Raw genomic sequence first — 14,464 nt, 5'->3', positions numbered from 1 at the left:
ATTCACACTGTCACAGAATTCAGTGTAGCTCAGCCATATAAATTATGAGGGGTAATATACAAAAATATACATAGTACAAAAAGCTTAGCCCATCCGTCTGTCTGAAATAACAAATAAAAAATAAGTACAATGAATTAAATAAATTGAAGGTAAAATGGGTGTAAAGGAAAAGGAACACGACGGTTCTGCATCCTCTTGAAAGAGTGGTCATAAGGAATTAGTGTGGAAGTGAGGCTACATTTCCTTATGTAACCTTGCATCACATGTTCAATTCTGAGACGGGATGTACACATGGCCACTGCTTTCAGAGGAATCTGATCTTGATCCCAAGAGCATGGATCTCTATTGATAATACAGAAGAACCTAATTGCTGTTGAACACTAAGTATACATTAAATCACCTTTTGGACAACTATAAAAAATGGATTAAGAGTCCTCTAACAAAAAGAGTAACTTTCCTGAATCATCTATAAATATTATTTCTTAAAATCAAGACTTTTGGGGGGTCTATTCTCTTAGTAACATTTGTGAATTTAGATGGGTATATTCAATATTGCATGACACTCATGTGAGTGACATGCACGAACTCCATTAAACATCAATGGCAGAACAGACCCCCTGCATTTTAAACTGGCTTATCGATGCCTTCTGCCTAGCTGTTCAGAACAGATAAGTATTTCACTTCCTTTACCTTCTCCCAGTGTACATAAATAGACTTGGTTTAGTCAGATGAAGGCTTGTGGTCTTAGATCATAGCAGTTTTACTTCTGCTTTCTTAACTTCCATTTTCCCCAGGGGATTACTCGGTGCTTAGGGTCCCAACTGTCCGTGAAGATGGGAGTCATTGCAAACTCTTTGTCACCAGGTGAATGTTCAGCTTCTTTGCTAGTGGATCATATGAAAGATATTCCAGAGTCATCATGGAAGTGTTTCATCTTAATGTAATCTCTCTAAATAAACACAATACTAATTTAGGAAAAATTCCCAATCATGTGATTTGCACTGTGACAGGCCTACTCTGTTTTCCCGTTTGCTTGAGTGCCTTACCGTATCTTTCCAGTAAACATATGTAAAGCTTACCCTCCCTAAAAAGGACATGGTTGATAAATATTTATTATTATTATTATTTACTTCTGCAGGGCTGCAAGCGTACACATTGTGCAGTAGATGAATTGAGCCATTCTGGTAATTCCCAACCATGGGGAGCTTAAAGTTGCAAGTGGTTACAAAACAAACCAGCACAAACACAGAAAAAATGGCAATTATAGCTGGAATGCTTTATTGAACAGGTGTGGTTTTTGTAGGAGAAGGAAGGACCTAGACATGATGTAACTGAGATGCTGTCCTAAGCATAAAAGGTAGTATGAAAAATGTATGAAGTATGGAGTGGGGAGGTGTGGGTAGAGCATATGGAGTAGGAAGGGATGTAGGAAGAGATCAGGGCAAAGATGTATTCAGGACCAGAGTTATATAGCTTAGCAAACGAGATGTCTGAAAGGACTACAAGAGAAAAGAGCAAGCCGGTACAGACAGTAGGTAATCACAGTGGCTATAACAAACTTTAACTGTACTTAAGACGCTGAAAAAAAAGATCAACCCCTCAAAACAGAAGGGCTACATCAGCGAATGCATTGGCAACTAGTCATCGGGACAATCTGCCAACCAACAACCCTAGAAGGTGGGTTTGCTTGAGGGTGGATGTGCATCATCAAACCATCCCCTTTGCGCTGCTGGTTTGGCTCCATTCTGATGAGCACAGGCAGGGTACTGAATTATACAGGAATTCTGTGTGGGCATTCACAAGAACAGAGCAAGTAGTCAGAGGGGAAATGGATGAGATGAGATCCACACAGAATCATAGAAATGTAGGGGTGAAAGAGACCTTGACAGATCATCAAGTTCAGCCCCCTGTTCTGAGGCAGGACCAAGTAAACCTAGATCATCCCTGACAGGTGTTTGTCTAACCTGTTCTTAAAATCCTCCAATGAGGGGGACTCTACAACCTCCCTTGAAAGCCTTTTCTAGAGCTTACCTACCCTTAGTTAGAAAGGTTTTCCTAATATCTAAACTCAATCTCCCTTGCTGCACAGTAAGCCCATTACTTCTTGTACTACTTTCAGCAGACATGGAGAACAACTGGTCACTGTTCTCTTTACACCAGCCTTTAATTTATTTGAAGTTTGTTATAAGGTCCCCCTTCGGTTTTCTTTTCTCAAGACTAAAGATGCCCAGTTTTTTTTTAACCTTTCCTTATAGGTCAGCTTTTCTAAACCTTTTAGCATTTTTGTTGTTCTCCTCTGGACTCTCTCCAATTAGTCCACATCTTTCCAAAAGTGTGGCACCCAGAATTGGAAACAATACTCCAAATGAGGCCACACCAGTGCTGAGTAAAGCACGACAATTACTTCCTGTGTCTTACAGATAACACTCTTGTTAATACACCCGAAAATTATATTAGCCATTTCACAACTGCATCAAATCATTGACTCATATTCAATTTATGATCCACTATAACCCCCAGAATTTTTAACATAACTACTACCTAGCCAATTATTCCCCATTTTGTAGTTATCTGTTTGATTTTTCCTTCCTATGTACTTTGCGCTTGTCTTTATTGAATTTCATCTTGTTAATTTCAGACCAATTTTCTAGTCTGTCAAGGTCGTTTTCAATTCTGTTCCTGTTATCCTAAATGCTTGCAACCCTTCCCATCTTGGTGTAATCTTCAAATTTTATAAGCATACTCTCTACTCCATTATCCAGCTCATTAATGAAAATACTGAATAATACCGAACTCAGGACTGATCCCTGTGAGATTCCTCTAGATATATGCTTCCCAGTTTGACAATGAACCATTCATACCTATTATTTGAGTATGGTTTTTCAACCCATCTTATAGTAATTTCATCTCCATCACATTTCCCTAGTTTGCTTGTGAGACTGTCATGTGGGATGGTGTCAAAAGCATTACTAAAATCAAGGTATATCATATCTACTGCTTCCCACCCATCCTCTAGGCCAGTAACCCTGTCAAAGATGGGAATGAGGTTGGTTTGGCATGATTTGTTCTTGACAAATCCAGGTTGGCTATTCTTTATAACCCTATTAGCCTCTTTGTGATTACAAACTGATTTTTAATTATTTGTTCCACAATCTTTCCTGATATCTAAATTAGGCTGACTAGTCTATAATTCCTCTTTGTTCCCTCTTTTAAAGATAGGTCCTATGTTTGCCCCTCTCTAGTCCTCTGGGACCTCACCCGTCCTCCTTGAGTTCTCAGAGGTAACTGCTAACAGTTCTGCGATTGCTTCTTCTAGTTACTTAAGGACCCAACAGTATGAATTTCATCAGGCCCTGCCAGCTTGTATATATCCAACTTATCTAAATATTCTTTAACCTGTTCTTTCCCTGTTTTGGCTTATGTTCCTTCCTCCTTGTTGTTAATATTAAGTGTGTTGAACATCCGGTCATCATTAATCTTTTTAGTCTCAACTAAAGCAAAATAGGCATTAAACACCTCTGCCTTCTTGATGTCATCAATTATTAGCTCTCCTTCTCCACTGTGATATAGCGAGGTCAGAGGGCAGTAGGAGACTGGTACTATTTGCAAACTGAGAAGTGGGAGTGCACGTCACAGGTTTAAATGAAGGAAACTGGAAGGGGACACCGAGCAGAGAACCCCGGACAGCGCCTACTTCTCCCGGAAGGTGTCAAGGGAGCCAGCGGACGCTGCCCAGGGGAACTCTGCCCGGATGCGTGAACTCACAAGGGACCGGAAGTAGGCCCCACAGTCACAGAGCACCCCTCCGCCCCCCAGCCAACCTCCTCTTCCTGGTCTTGTAGATGGCCAGTTTGGCCAGGGCTAGGAGGAGGTTGACAAGGAGGTCCCATGACTTCGTGGGGCCATGGATGGGGTGTGCATAAATGAACAGCCGAGCCAGCGCCTGGAGGTTCACCCAGTTCCCCCAGTCGTAGTCCAGGAGGTCTCTTATCTTGGTGACCCCCGCCAGGAACAACCTCCGTCGCACCGAGGGGGCCTCCGCCACCTGCACACCAAGTTGGGGGTTGGGTAGCACGGGCTCCGCAAGGAGATCTGCCCCCTTGGGGACCGAAGGAGGCCTGGAGGCTGAGACCAGCCTCCAGGTCCGGAGGAGGTCCTTGTAGAAGACTGGCAGTTCAGAGAGGTCTCGCGGAAGACTCCTCAGATGGAGGTAAAAAACCTGCCGGTCATATCGGAGCCCTCGGAGGTGGCAGAGGAAGGCGTGCGCCAAGTGGCTCCACGCCAGACTACCTGCACTGTAAAGGAATCTCTGCAGGGCCTGGAAGCGAAAGGTTTGGACCTGGCTGCGGATGCAGCACAGGCCCTGCCTGCCCTCCCTCAGGAGGAGACTCAGGATCCTTGAAAAGACCCAGTGCAGTCCTGGCCAAAAGAACTCCGGAACTGTCTTCTGGAGGTAGGCCAGGAAGCTTGGGGTCGGGACCTGGGTGTTGAGCCGGTGCCAGAGCATGGACAGGACCAGCTGGTTGATCACCAGTGCCCTCTCCCAAAGGGAGAGGCACCGGAGCAGTCCTGTTCATCTCCGCAGCCGCTCAGACACCCTGTCCTCCAAATCCTGCCAGTTCTCTGCCGGGGCGGGATGGGTGGCAGAAAGGTAAACGCCCATATAGAGCAGCGGACCTGCACTCCACCGGATGGCTTGAAGCGCAGGTGGGAGGGAGCTCGCCTGCCACCTGGCCCCTACCATCAGGCCAGAGCTCTTGGCCCAGTTGACCCGGGCGGAGGAGGCCACCGAGTAGACAGCCAGGCAGGCCTCCAACCACACCAGGTCACCCGGGTCCTGGACCACAAGGAGTACGTCGTCGGCATACACTGACAGGACCAGCCTCAGCTCTGGCTCATGGAGCACCAATCACGTCAACCTCTGGCGGAGGAGACAGAGGAAGGGCTCAATGGCCAGAGTGTATAGCTGGCCCGACAGCGGGCAGCCTTGACGCACCCCTCACCCGAAGCTGACTGCTTCGGTCAGGGTCTAGTTGAGCTTGACCAGACACTCCGCAGAGGCGTACAGCACTTGGAGAAAGCCCACAAAGCGGGGCCCGAAGCCGAACGCCTGCAGGGTGCCCAGGAGATACCCGTGGTCCATCCGGTCGAACGCCTTCTCCTGGTCCAGGGACAGGAGGGTGAATGATAGACCATCCCTACACCCGAGCTCCAGTAGGTCCCAGACCAGATAAAGTTTATCAAAGATGGTATGGCCCGGGACGGTGTAGGTCTGGTCGGGATGGACCACTTCCTGCAGCACGGACCCCAGCCTCCTCGAGATGGCCTTGGCTATGATCTTATAGTCCGTGCTGAGGAGTGAGAGGGGATGCCAGTTCCGAAAGTCACGGAGGTCCCCCTTCTTAGGCAGCAGGGTGAGCACAGCCCGCCTGCACAAAAGGGGGAGTGCTCCGCTGCCCTCGGACTCTGGCCAGATGATGGCAAGGTCCGGGCCGAGGACATTCCAGAACGCGCAGTAGAACTCCACGGTCAGCCCATCCATGCCCGGAGATTTATTAGTGGGCATGAGGCGGAGGGCTGCCGAGAACTCGGCCAGAGTGAGAGGTAGCTCCAGCCAGTCCCGGTCACCCGTGCTGACTGCGGGGAGTTCAGTCCACAGTACCCTGCGGGCAGCGACATCGGTCGGATCCAGGGAGAAAAGGTCAGTGTAGAAGGCCCTGGTCCTTCTACGCATCTCTGTTGGATCCGTGAGGGGGGCGCCGTGGGCCGCCAAAAGGCAGATGACGTGCTTCTGGGCCCCCTCCCGTTTCTCCAGGGCATAGAAGAAGCGGGAGCCGCGATCCATCTCCTGAAGGAGACGGATGCGGGACCGAACAAAGGCACCCCGAGCCCGAAGGTCTTTGAGGGCCCAGAGCTCCTCCCGCTTCTCCCGGCACGCTCCGCAGAGGGATGGATCCTCGGGGCTGGCGGCCTGACGCCTCTCCAGCTCTAAGACCTCCCGCTCCAGCTGCTCTATCCCCGCATCCCGTCTCCGGCTGGCCCCCCGAGTGTAGTCACGGCAGAAGAGCTGGGTGCGCACCTTCCCCACGTCCCACCAGCGCCATGCCGATGGAAAGGTGCGCCTCTGCTCCTGCCAGGCCAGCCAGAACTCCCGGAAGGACGCCACGAAGCCCATGTCCTCCAGCAGGCTGTTGTTGAAATGCCAGTAGGCCGGCCCCGGCCTCTCCACGGTGAGCGAGGCCGTCATGGTCACCCGATGGTGCTCCAAGAAGGGGGCCGGCCGAACGCTGGAGGAGAGGGTCCGTGAAAGATGGTGACGCGAAAGATAGATGCGGTCCAACTGGGAGTGACTGATCTTCCCCCACCTGGACAAAGGTGAAGGTGACCACGTCGTCCGGGTGGTGGTCGCGCCAGACGTCCACTAGGGAGTGATGGTCTACAATCTCCCGGAGGACGTCTGCGGTGGCCTGGCACTGCTCGGTCCCTGTGCGGTCCCATTCCTCGAGGGTGGTGTTAAAGTCCCTGCCCAGGACCAGGCACTCGTGAGGATCCAAGGTGCCGAGGAAAGTGGCCACCTGCTGAAAAAAACGCACCTGCTCCGGGCCCGCATTCGGGGCGTAGACGTTGAGAAGGTTCAATGCAAGCCCTTCCATGCGGACCCAGAGGTGCAGCAGGCGGCCTGGCATGACCTCGGCGACCCCCAACACCTCGGGCTGCAGGTTGGGGGAGAACAGGGTGGCCATTCCGCCCATGCGGGCGGAGAGATGGCTAAGGAACACCCCGTCCCCCCACTCCAGCCGCCAGCTGGCCTCGGCGGCTGGGTCCGTGTGGGTCTCCTGCAGGAATGCCACGGAATACCCTCCCTCCCAAAGGAAGGAGAGCACCTGGCACCTGTGGAGACCCGTCCTGCAGCCCCGGTGTTTAAGGGGGCAAACTGGATAGGCATGAGGAGAAGGGCTGGGGGGGATCCTCGCTGGCAGGAGCCCTGGCGGGCTCCGCTGGGCTCCACAGCAACCCGTGGCCGGTCCCGAAGGCCATCAGGGTGTCACGGAAGCTGCAGGCCCGCTGGTAGGCTGCGGCATCCTGCAGCCCGGTCCCTTTCCCTTCCTTCATCGTGGCCCTCACAGCCCGGAGGACGTGGTGGAAGTCCCCCCAGCGCTGCAGCACGAGCTGCACCCGGTTCCGGGCACCATGCGTGTCCCGGAGGAAGGTGCGCAGCTCTTTGCGCAGCGCCTGGGGGGGCTCGTCCTCTGGCCTGGCCCCTGCGGCGGCCCCACGGCCGGATGGGACAGGCACTGGGGGTGGCCGCAGAGGGAAGACAGCAGTATAGACACAGTAGAGGGGGCTCTGAGGTCAGCACCCTAATCTCGGAGACCCTCCTTGCCAAGGTAATGACTACCAGGAAGGCCACCTTCCAGAAAAGGAGGAGCAAAGGGCATGAAGTCATGGGTTCAAAGGGGGACCCCGTGAGATGTGAAAGGACCCAGGTTCAGGTCCCAGGGAAGCACCGGGTCCCGAACCTGCAGATAGAGCCTCTCCACCCTTTTGAGGAACCTAACCGGTATCAGGTGGGAGAACAGCAATCTCCCCTCTAGCAGCTGATGGAAGGCCGATATAGCTGCTAGGTGAACCTTCAGGGAGGCCATGGCCAGTTCCTGGAGCTTAAGCTATAGCAAATACTCCAGGATCGCCTGTATTGGCGAGAGGCTAGGCAGGATACCCCGGGATTCCGCCCAGCAGGTAAACTGTCTCCACTTAGTCCGATACATGACCTGCGTAGAAGGCTTCCTGCTACCAAGCATGACTTGTTGGACCTGCACCGAGCAGGCTCGCTCGCCCTCGGTCAGCCAGAGAGCCTCCATGCTTTGAGGTGCAGGGAGTCCAGGTCCGGGTGCAACAGGTGGCTGATCCTGGGACAGGAGATCGTGCCATCTCGGGAGCTCCAGAGGAGGGGCGATTGAGAGGTCTAGCAGCATGCTGAACCAATGCTGGTGCGGCCAGGCTGGAGCGACCCAGATAACGTTTGCTTTGTCCCTCTTGATCTTTAGCAGGACTCTGAGCTGGAGGGGAATGGGCAGGAATGCGTACATGAAGCTCCCCGACCAGTGCAGGAGGAAGGCATCAGAAATCGACGTGGCCTCTCGACCACGGAGAGAGCAGAACCTTGGGCACTTCTTGTTCCAGGCTGATATGAACAGGTCCACCTGAGGAGAGCCCCACCACCAGATCATAGATGCCACCTCTGGGTGTAGCGACCAATCGTGGTGGGGTAAGAGCGAACAGCTGAGGAGGTCCGCTTCGTCGTTCCTCACCCCCAGAAGGTGAGAGGCTATCATATTTGTTCCTCACCGCAAAGTCCCACAGACAAATAGCTTCTCTGCAGAGGGCTGAGGAGAGGTCTCCCCACGGCCTGTTAATGTAGTACATGGTTGCTGTATTGTCTGTCAGCACCTGTACCACCCTTCCCGCAATGAAGTGGAGGAACACTCTGCACGCCAGGCGAATGGCCCATAGTTCTTTCACATTGATGTGCAGGCATGTCTCCTCCCTCAACCAGATCCCGTGTGCACTGAGATCGGCGCTGATATGTGCCCCCCACCCTATGTCTAAGGAGTCCAATATTAGGGTAACGGAGGGAATTACTCCTCGAATGGAACACCCTTCAACACTGCCTGAGAGGTCCTCCACCAGTCTAAGGAGGCTAGGACGTGTGGGGGGACTGTGATCACCCGAGGGTGTCTGCTCGGAGCGTACACTGAGGCCAGCCACACTTGAAGCGGTCTGAGCTTCAGGTGAGCCAGCCTCATCACATAGGTGCAAGCCTCCATGTGTCCTAACAGCTGCAGGCAATGCCTGGCTGTTGTCGTAGTGCATTGGCAAAGTTGGGCAATAATGGAGGACATTGCCTCAAAGTGCGATTGGGGCAGGAAGGCCCTGGCCTGGGAAGCGTCCAGGATCGCGCCGATTAACTCTATGTGCTGCATTGGATTTAACTTGGACTTTTGTTTGTTTATCAGCAGGCCCAGCCAGCACCAAGAAGTGCATGTGAGACTCACACTGCTCTTAACTTGGGATCTGGACCTGCCCCTGATTAGCCAATCATCCAGGTAGGGGAAAATTTGTACCCCCTTTCGCCTCAGGTGCGCAGCCACCACCGCCATGCATTTGGTAAGTCCCCTGGGGGCCGAGGACAGGCCTAAGGATAAAGCTGTAAATTGGTAGTGGGAGCTGGCCATCATGAAGCGAAGGAAGCACCTTTGGCTGGGGAGGTAGATATCTGAAAATATGTGTCCTTGAGATCGAGGCTACGTTTATACTGATGGCGGCAAAATCGCCGCCGCCAGATCAATCTTTCAGGATCAATTGAGCGGTCAGTGAGTTGGACTTTGACGACCGAGTTTGGCACTGCCTCAGTGCAGGCAAACTCCTTGGTGCTGAGTATTTCTCTTATGACCAGGTTCTGTACTGCCTCAGTGCAGGTGAACTCTTCGGCACCGAGGAGCAGGAACGGCAGGATCCTTCTGTGGAGTGGTGGCCAGTGGGCAACCGTGACCAGTGCTGTCTTCTGGAGTGGGCTTCTCCCGATACCAGGGATCGAGACTGGCGTCGGGAGGATGACTCCGTTTGCTGTCTTGGTGCTGGTTGGCTCGATGACTGCGACCTGGAACAGCTTCTAGGTGCTGCTCTACCCTAGGCAACTGGCCCACAGGAGATCTTCCTCCCTGCACCGAGGAGCTCCTGAGCCATTCGGGGGATCCAATGCGGGTTTCCCCTGTGACACCAGCCCCTTCTCCTCAGTGGAGGCCGGGGCAGAGGCGGCATAAACAAGGCCAACAAGGCTCTTGCTGCCTGAAAGGCCTCCGGTGTCGAAGTCACTGGCAGGTACAGAGGGGCTCCTCTCCTTCCTGGAGTCAGGGGTGGCTTCCTGATAGGAGATGCTGGCTCTGGTGAATGGGTGTCCATGGTCCGGCTCCGTGCTCCACCCCACCTGTTTGGATGGTGCGGGGGAGTGATCTCGTTCCGAGTGCTGCTTCCGCTTCTTCTTTGGTATTGGAGATGGTGTGCGGTGCCGAGTCATGGCCGGTACCCCTGGTGCACTCTGCCCCAACCCACACTCGGTACCGAGATGGAGCGGGTCATCTCGGAGGCCGGACGAAATGCTGCCTCCATGAGCAGGGCTTTCAAACGGATTTCTCTGTCCTTCTGAGTCCTTGGTTTGAACGCCTTGCAGATCTTGCACTTCTCCTTGCGATGGGCTTCCCCCAAGCACTTCAGGCAGCTGTCATGGGGGTTGCTGAGCAGGAAAGCCTTCCCACAGGAGGCACACAGTTTGAAGCCCAGTGACTGGGGTATACCCCGGTCTCGGCTAAGTCCCAGTCGGCACTACCCTAGGTGCTAACTACCACTATTAACAGTTACTTAATCCAACTAACACAAACAACAAGGATAACAGTTCAAACAAGGGGAATGAAGCATTTGCAATGCAAGCAAAGGCAGTTCCAGCAACCATCACAGGCGGAAACAAGGAACTGAGGGGGCATAGGGTCGACAGTGCCTCATATATCGCGGCATGTGCGCGGGGCTCCAGGGGGTGCCAGAGCCGACCCTACAGGATCTGCTAAGGGGAAAAAAGTTCCAGTAACTGTGCACGGAGGCGTGCACACACCTATAATGGAATGGACATGAGCATGCACTCGAAGAAGAATATTCTTTTCTAATCCCAATATATTTCATTTCATATAGTGGCTGTGTTCTTTAATAGTTGTTTTTCCCCCCCTACAGTCAATGTTTCAATGATAAGTGACCAGAAACAAGTATCCCAGTCCTCCTATCTTGGCTGAAATCCACATAATGCATGACAGCACTGAAGATCCCTAGCAGGCATCTCAGAAGCTAACATACCATATCTTAAGTGTCAGATTTAATTATCCAAGACACACTAAAAAATGTACATGAAAAATGAGATTAAACTAGAATGACTTTGTTATATGTACTGTACAATATAATATAATATATGCACATAGAACATATTATTTAGATATAAAATGCTATTCTAGTAAAGAACATCTTCCACATTAATGCTTAGTTTATTAATTTGCTATTTTTGCCAACAATACTGTATCTTATAATCAAAAATGATTTTGGTATTAAGGTTGCCCTAATAACAAACATAAGATAATGTATTACAAAGCAGAATGTTATCATTTGTGCTTTAGCAAAATATTACTTCCTTCTCCCGTCATTTACCTGTCTTCTCTTCTTGTATAATTCATGTCAGGATGCTGCCCTGTCAGTGAATATGAGTTTTGATGTGAAGAGTTATAAAACTGAATTAACTCCATCAGAACCTTACAAAGCTGGATCATCAATCTCTCTTTTGTATGGCTATGTTAGAGTTTACTGGTTCTTTGAGGCTCAGGGAAAAAGCCCATCTGGGGAAAATAAAATCTGCCCTTAGCTGATCTCTGGAAAGAAAACCCATTACCTTTGTTTCTAGTGCAAGGCTTTAAGTAAGTCAGATTGCTTAGCAAGGAACTCATTACCCTATATAACCTATCGGTCTTCACTGGGAAGGGTCTTCTAAGTGCTCACACACCAGCCAGCCCACAGTAAAATGGGGAGAGGTAATGTCTATGTTTTGGCTGTTTCTTTTTCGTTTTTTTTCATAATTGCTGCTATGAAAGATGGTTCCTGGGATCCAGGGTTGAGAGTGGTTTTTGGTGGATCTTATGTTTTCTGTTTTATTCTGTTAAGTGTGACTGCAAATCATTATCATCACCAGCTGGATTGTCATTAATGCACATGAAGACAATGCTTTGGACAGTGAGCAGGTAAAAGGCCATAGTTGTGTGTGTGACTTGACCAGACCCAGCTTACGATATAAAGCTATGCCCACTTTAAGCACAAAGTACATATTTAATGCATATCCAGATTTAGCAAGCGTAGGAAGTAAAAGCAAAGTGTGAAGAATCATACAGAAACCGTGCAAGTTGTAGGATGTAATAGATATATTTGGTATTCAGCAGCAGATATACCTTGGAGTGCCATTCATGCAGTGAGAGTGCTCATACAGGGCAATCTTTACAAGTGGCTGGACAATACCGAGCAGAGAACAATAGCAAAGGATATACAATGCTAATATGCTCTTGAAGGAGAATGAAGACTGCAGGGGAAAGGTGTGTGCCATCATGGCTCTAACTTTTTTCTTTGCGGATTGTGAATATTTTTAACCATTTTTTCTTTAATTGGTGTGCATGGTTGAGAGTCAATGTTGCAAGATACAGAACTGCAATATGTGAACTCCTTTGTGAAAGACATATTAAATAATAATGGATGACCAGGCTTCTAAATGTAATTTACTATTTGTTACTGCAAATCAAAAGTTCTAATAAATAAAAAGTTCTGACATATGATTTTAGAAAGGATGATCAGGCGTCAGGATTATTTGGAATTTTCTCAATTCTTGGGGTTTTCTTCTATGGTAGAGAAACCCCCTTAATAGATGTTGGTGTATCCTGACGTTGTAGAGCTCAAATGTATAATATTCCATTATTATTATTTACGCAGTGCGATTGGAGTGCAGATAGAGCACATCTTTTTTCCATTATCTTCATTCATTATCATTTTCCTTCCCCCCACCTACTTTTGCATTTGTAAACTTTATTATAATTTCTGGATAGTTTAATGTAATACAGACAAACAAAAAGACTACAAATGGATAATTGATGTGTGGATGTAGAACAGCTGATTTTTTAAAAAACTACTGTTAAAAGATCCTGAGTGGATCTGAAACAATCATTTAAACGTTTGAGTTCAGATGGTATTTTTTTCATAGAAACCCTTTTATTAGCAGGTTGGGAGAAGATTATAAAACAGATTTAATTCTTCCAAATAATCCTTGCATTGTGATGTTTACTTGTGCTCACGTAAGGGAAGGAAATAAAAACTGCAGAAAATTTTGCATAAATTCTAAATATTAAACTTTTCAAGGAGATCCAAAGTATCATAGATGGAAACCAAGAGTTTCAGGGTACTATTGAAGACTTTTTAAAAAACAGTGTAAATAATATCAAAAGATATATTGTTTGAGTTGTGGTAAGACATACAATTGATTTAATATAGGAAAACAGGACAGAGGATTTGAAGGGACCTCTTGAGCCACTGTGTCTAGTCCCCTCTTATCGCCCAGTCATAAATCTAACAAGCTCTATCTTAAAACTAGTTAGACCATTTGCCCCAATGCTTTTTACTGGAAGGCTGTTTCAGAAACTCACTCCTTCTTCTAATTTCCAGTGTATACCCATTTGTTCTTGTGCCAACATTGTTCTTTAGCTTAAACAGCTCTTGCTCTCTGGCATCTACCCTCCCCGCCCCCAATGTATTTATAGAGAGCAATCATAACCCCTTCTCAGCTTCATTTTGCTAGGCTAAACAAGCCAAGCACTCTTAGTCTCTTCTCATAAAGTATGAAGGCAGATGAGTTGAGACACTAGCTGATGTCACGATATGAAGAATGATTGCTAAAACAAATGTAAAGGAGATTCATATCAAAACGTACTACAAAAAGCAGAAAACTACAGACTATAATACTGGTTGAGGGTGTAAGCCCCCTCAAGTCTGGACCCATACAGAGAACACAGGGGCATGTAAAACGCCACATGAAGCAAACACAGCAGTGAGTGGGTGGATGGCAACAGTATTATTCAGAAACAAATTTTAAGGAACGCATTTTTTTAGCCAAGTCGGAAAGAACACATAAATCCTGAAGTATGAGTATTTTATTGTGATAGCAGTTTTCCACTCTTCTGCAATTTTTGACAAGTAAGATACTTTATTTAGGTTAATACTAGGATAAAAGATTAAATTCAGCCCTAACATGCACTCCTTGCAGCCCAGCTGAAAGCTATGGGGCTGCACAGGGTGCAAGTCAGGGCAGAAGTTTGGCCAAGTGTGTCTAACAACTGAACATAATTTGTATAAACAAACAAGGATTATTTACAATATTCCTTCAAGAAATCCCAGGCTCAGAGACTGCATGTTCTTTAAAGACACAGTTCATGCACACTTGAATACCTACTTAAGAGAAAATCAAGAGCTTTCCCATGGAAATCACACAAAGATGTTTTATTTCACATGTACACCACAAGCAAGGATGCTAGCTGGTAGCCACATATTTTAGGACACAATCTTTGGCGCACTTTTAGACAGACGGCTCACACGAGTCTAAAGGTTTGTCTACTCTGGGGAAATGTGTGGAGTTTTCAGATGTGCTAACTAACATGTTTGAATTAACATGCTCAAGTACCCCTTAGCCCCTACGGTAGGTAGTCATGTTAAAAATGAGTTAACTGACTGTGGTAAAAATGTGTTAGCTTGTCCTAAGGTTTGAGCCACATTACAAAATGTTACCATAAAACAAGCCTTATTTTGGCACATCTTTGTTTTTGTCCATGCTCACTTTTGA

At 48.6% G+C, this 14,464-nt stretch overlaps 1 protein-coding gene across 2 annotated transcripts in view; it reads right to left on the bottom strand.

Moving 5' to 3' along the window:
- BABAM2 (BRISC and BRCA1 A complex member 2) overlaps nt 1-14,464 on the bottom strand; it is a 309,803-nt gene that overhangs the window by 13,366 nt on the left and 281,973 nt on the right. The window lies entirely within an intron of this gene.

Source organism: Emydura macquarii, unplaced genomic scaffold (genome assembly GCF_026122565.2).
Source record: "Emydura macquarii macquarii isolate MOO-44397 ecotype Brisbane River unplaced genomic scaffold, CSIRO-AGI_Emac_v2 contig_2676, whole genome shotgun sequence".
NCBI classification, from domain to species: Eukaryota; Metazoa; Chordata; order Testudines; family Chelidae; genus Emydura; species Emydura macquarii.
The sequence above is the reverse complement of the archived record's forward strand: the minus strand, read 5'-3'. Positions and strand labels throughout refer to the sequence as shown.